Here is a 6,000-nt window from a genome sequence, read left to right on the forward strand (position 1 = left end):
ATGTACCTGCGTGACATTTTGAAGAAAAACTTTTTAAAATGTCTGTGCTGTGCTACTGGCAGAGGGAAGATTTGTGTTTTCTCTTGCATTGCGCTAAACCCTGTAATCTGAAGGAGACAGGAAGGTAGCTGAACTGCTCACGCCATTGCTGGTGCAAGAGAGTTAATCTGGCATGAAGCAGAAGGTGGAAGATTTTATAAAAAGCTCCTGCCATGTGGTAGTGGTTTCTGGTGCCCAAATACGCATTTCCTATCAGTGTGACATGTGCTGGCTTTATCTGCAAGGAAACCTTCTCCTCCCGATGCCCTGATCAGGTCCGCTTGCTGCTCCAATCTGTATGAACCCGATCCTTTCGTTCCTTGGCAATGCCACAGTTTGGCAAAGCTTGCCTCTTCACGTCCCAGCCCTTCTCTCCTTGCAGCAGGTAGGCTTGTATTCGGCAGCCAGTGACCTTTTCGGGAGGTACAGGTTTAAGATTACCCAGTCAGTGCTGACCAGCTGTGATGGAAACAGTGTGATTCACTGCTGGCAGGGAGGCAGGTTGTCCTGCACGCTCTGTTCAGGCAGACTCACGTGGATGCTATCAGCGAGGTTGGGTTTGGTGGTGTAGAGCCCCGTGGAACGAGGTGAAACTTCAGGCAGTTTCAGGGCAGGTGAACACTCAGCTGTGCCCGACCCGGTGAGCGCAGGGTGAGAAAATTCAGGAAGCCTTTCCTAGGGACATGGGCGTTTCAGCTTGGACGTGCGGCTGCCAGCCAGCTCCACGAGCACCAACAGCTACTCAGGAGAGGACGTGCAAGGGCAGGAGACCAAACTGGCTGGGGCTGGCGGGAAGCAGGTCCCACGGTGGCTGGGGGGGGGACACGGCAGGCTAGCTGCTGCGGTACTCGCCGCCCATGGGCACCCTGCAGTGGGCAGGGGAACAGCGGGGGGAGCGTGAAGAACAAAATAAACTCTGTGCACTGGTTTGTGCTCGTCCCCACTCCAGCATGAGCCCCAAGTAATTCCAGTGGTGTTGCTGGATGGGTACCGGTGCAAGTGACAGCCCAGCTGAACTCTGGGTTTTCTGTGCCTCTGAAGTAATAGCGGTGCTTAGGAAATGGGTAGTTAAAAAGCCCACATATCCCTGAAGTAACCTTAGTTGCAAAGTAACTCACTTAATTAGCATACAGGAGACACTTATTGTTAAGTAAGAATGCCATCCCCTCCTGCAGGGATTTGAGTTAAACATGATGATTGATAAATTGTTATATTCACACGGTGTCACTCAGTGATATAATCATGGCTTTTGTAAATATTTAGTCAAGAGAGCAATCCAGCTGTTCCCAGCCAGGTTTCATCCAGTGTCAGCCAATGTTCAGTGCTGCTGATTTATTTCATGTGTTGCTTAAGCCCTGAGTAAGATCACATTTTTATGAGTCTCGAAATACCTACGGTAATAAATAGTGAGAGTGCCAGAGCTAATGACAACAGCAGAAATAATTATATGGAAAGATATTGCCCAGGGTCCAGAATATGGCCAAGTACTTAACTATTTGTAGTTTTTCAGGACAACTGCTTGGCAGCTTTTGTCTAGATTTACGGCAAGGTAGCCTTCACCAGATGCCATTGAAAAGGGAAGCCGAGCAGGAACCGTTTTTCAGAAGGACACTAGCATCTCCCAAAGCTTGACTTAGCTGTTGACAGAGGGCTGAGGTTTAAAGCTGTGCTGGGCAAGGAATGGAAATTCTGTTTTCCAAAGGATTTCAAGATTTTGAAATTTACCTTGGATTCAATTTAGAATGAAAGTCCCAATTTTGAAATTCCTCCTGATGGAGGAGGGTTCTAGGAAGGATTGACTCTGACTCAACTGTGCTGGTTTTGCTATGCAATGCAGTATTAGGATGTAAAATATACAAGTATATTTAAAATAAGAAGTCATTTTAAGATGAAACACTGACACTGTTAGCTCTGAAGGTGCCCAAACCTGACATATTCAGAGTGTTGGAGCCTTCTTGTGTTTTTTTCCCTAAAAAACGTTTCTGCAAAACTGACAATTTTGTGAGGCATTTTGGTTTTAATGAATCTACATTTTCTGATACCTCTTTTCTGACCATGTTCTTGTTTGAAGAAACACCCATGCAACTTTTCCTCACTCATCTGTCACACTTTTATTTTGGGAACTCTTCAGGAATAGCTTTTGTTCTCATGTCAGTTCTTTGTTGAGGAACTGTCTGTCGTGATGTCCTACCCCCAAGACTTGGAAGTGATTCATAAAAAAAGAAAGTTTAAAAAAGATGACACCCAGTTTGGGTTGTATTGCGTATTTGAGATAGCGTGCTTCACCCACAGGACAAGATGGTAGATGCTGAATTTAACTTACTCCCAGTGAAAAACCTCTTCAGTGACCCATATAGACACCTCTTACTGACAGCAGAGGAACAAATTATCTTTACTGCCAAAGTTTCATTTGCAGAAAATTCAGCTTTTTGTTCCCTCTTTGCAGTTTACATTCTTTCTTGTTCAGAGGCAGGTTGTAATTACAGGGTGCTTCTAATTTTCTAGGAACTTGGACATTTTGAAAAGAAATACAGTATTAACAGCAGCGGGGTGAGTGCCTACAAGAAGGTAAGCTTAGATCATACACGCACAGCCTTTTGCTAACTTGGATCTTAAAGTAGGGGGGGATGACATGCTCCAGGAAGGGAAGCAAAGTCTAGGAGGTGCCTGAAAGCAACTGTAGCTTACTGACAGAATGAGGTGAGGTCGTCCTACAGCACTGCAGACGGAGTGAAGCAGAGACTTTTTATTCGTTGAGAGCATGGAAACATCTGAGGCAAAGGAAAAGTTATTTCAAATGGGCATTAGCATGCCTGTTGGCACTCTCAAGCTGATATCAAGGGCGCCCTTGAGCTCAGAGCCAAGTGGAGGTACACCCCTTGAGAACCCAAGGTGACAAAGTGCAGGTGGAAATGCTGTTCAAATGTATATTTAATGGACATGGGGATAAGCTGTGTTCCAGCCAGTGAAGGTAAAAAAAAAAAAAAGCACACAAAAACCCTGCTAACAATATCTCATGGTCAATAGCACTAATGGGAAGTAGAACTTCGTAAACCAATAGAATTACTCTAAAGCCAACAAATTCAACTGCAGAAATGAGTGGATGACTAGCAATTTTTAAACCCACTGCTCAGTGTGTCGTGTGTGTTACTCTTTGTGCCTGAAATGTGGGGGAGGTAGAGCAATTAGAGCCTTCTGCTGCAGAGTCCAGCTCAGGTTGTGTGGATTTGTTTGTTTTTTACCTGCTAGGTCTTCATTCTGATTTTTGTGGTGGCTAAAAGGGAGTTACCCAAATCAGTACTGAAGTAGAAATTGCTCTTCTGCTATTTTCTGGCAATAATCACCATTTTCCAGTAGCTGAGAGCTATATGGAGAATACTCCAGACTTTCATTGTCAGCAAATGTATTTAAAATGCTAATGTTAGTTGCCTTAGCCATATTTATTTGGTTCTTATGAAGACCCCTTCATGCAGTTGCAGAAGTTTCCGGGTATTATAAACCAGTTCTTGCTTCTGCATAGAAGCTGAAAACTTGGGCTTTATGGTTTGCTCTTTCTTATTCCCATCCAGCCGTGATGTGAAGTCTTCCCACTCACTTGGTTTTTGTGGGCTAATATTCACCAAGTTTGGCATTCATCTCACCTAACCGTAGTTATTCAGAAATTACACGGTTATCTGAGCAAGTAGTCTGGGCCGCCTCTGTAGTCAGTGGTGAGACTCGGGCAGGGTGATTCATTCCATCCTCCCAGGTATCACCCTCTGGAGGTGCCTGTGTCTCCACAGAGAGACAGATGGGTAAGGTTAGGTGAGGTGAACCCCAACCCCGGTGCTCAGCAATAACTGCTTGGCACATGCCCAGGACACCTGGGGTTCCCTGGGGAAATCACCCATCCAAACGCTAGTTAGAACTTGCACCTTTTAGCATCCAGAATTAAAGGAGTTTATGTGCTTTCTTTCGGTCCAGTGTAGTTGTAGGTTTTGTGTGTAATAGAAAAGACTTTGCCCTATGTTTGACCTACATACTTAAACACAAATACAGCCTTAAATTACATATTCAATATTTTTATACACTGCTGTCTGTGTGAACATGCACATATTTTCTGCATAATAATATTCAGATATATGGTTCTCTATGATATTTTATTATTAAAGTGCTGGCAATATGCTCAAAGCTTTACAAAATACAGATAAAGGCAATTCCTGTCAGAAGGAGGTTGTAACGAAGCTGAACATGAGATTCATAGGGAGTGAGAGACCAGAAGATTCTGGATTCACTGTTTGTTTTTCTGTGTTGCACTGTGTGTGAGGTGAGGTGTGTAGCTGTCCTCTCAGTGACTTCTGGAGCAGTTGGCCAGCTTCAGCCAAATATAACCAAAGAGCAGGTTGTCTCAAGAGACAAAGCTCTCTGAAAAAAGGCAGCTATTTAGAAGAGAGTGTGCCCTCACTGAAGAGAAGGTACAGTGTAAGCCAGTATTAGGTGCTAGAGGATCTACACAGGAATCCTATGGGGAAAGCAGAGTGTGGGAGGAGCATCACCTGCCACTGGTGGTGTGCTAATCCCTAGGGAACTGGGCAAGGACACCCATAGGAAGCAATGCATTGCCCATTTTGTTGCGCAAGAAACATATTTTATGCTAGGAGTTGCCTTTATCTTTGAATCTTCCTTGAGAAGGGAGAATTTAAAAGTTGTCCCAACCATGGGGACAAAGCTCATTAACTGGGGGAAGGAGCAGTGGAAGACAGAAACAAGAGATGAAGCTGAGGGTCGGTAGACTGAAAGTGTGAAAACAAAGAGGAATTTAGTATTCCTACAGGCCTCTGCCATTTTATGTGTGCAGAAATATCTATCAATTCTATTCAATATTACAGTAAAATTAAAAATACTTTTTTTTTAAGTATTGTGTTCTTGGCTAGTCTTAGCTAGTGAGGGCATCTCTGATTAGCTGTGCATTGTGGATTTCTACCTTGTGCTCTGTGATAGCTCCCAGTGGCTTTGTAGGAAGGAGTAAACCTCCCTTATCTGCTCTGGCATTGTTTTCAAGGTACAGCTTTATCAGCCTACAAGAAGAGCTGCTAGATATGACTGTCAGGAAAAGCAAAGGAAAGAATTTGTTGGCCAAATAGGTCAGTTCCTGGCCTGGGCGTTCCTATGAATACAGCTTTATCGACGTGCTTTATCAACAACAGGCAGTTCCAGGGTGCAAATAGTTTCCATCCCTGTCTGCTGATGGTACGAATTAGGAGTATCTTTATCAGATACGGAGCATGCCTCTGATGCACATGATGTCTGTTTTGATTTTGATGCTGATGCAGACTTCTGTACTAGCTCTTGGCTGTTCTAAAGATGAGAAGAGAGGGGCCAGGTTTCTAATTTGAGATTTTCTTATTACATTTCCTTGGCCTTTCTCAGCACAGGGACAGGTAGACTTGGGTTGTTGAACTGGAGAGGATGAAGCAGGTGCTGTGCTTCTACCCCACACATAGCCTCAGCTGTCCCCCAGGGCTCTGGGTTGTCCTTGCAATGCAGGTTGCTCAGGACTACATGTGCAAGATGCTCTGTGGATTTCTTTCCAGCCCATCTTGTGGCCTTTTTGGCAAGCTGTTTACTCTGTCTTGCTGCTATTTTGGACTTTAATCTTCCCAAGAAGCCTTTCTAGGGCAAGCTGAGGGAGAAAGAAACACCCTGGGAGATGGCAGTGATGGCAAGTGTTTTCAGTGTGCCTGCCCACCTGCCCTGCAGCAGCCCCTGGAGTGGTGGAAGCTTCCTGATCAGTGGAAGAACTGGCTGGGTTACAGACTGCAGGGAGCAGAAATGTCTGCCACTTTCTTCTACATTTCCTCTTCCCCCAAGTCACGTCTTGGGTGATTACCCAAGACTGTATCACCCAAGACATGCTGCACTTGCAATTGGTGAGGTCTATCGCTAGTTTTCATCTTTCTCTAAAACGTGAGGTACTGGCCA

Source organism: Harpia harpyja, chromosome 4, assembly GCF_026419915.1.
Source record: "Harpia harpyja isolate bHarHar1 chromosome 4, bHarHar1 primary haplotype, whole genome shotgun sequence".
NCBI lineage: Eukaryota > Metazoa > Chordata > Aves > Accipitriformes > Accipitridae > Harpia > Harpia harpyja.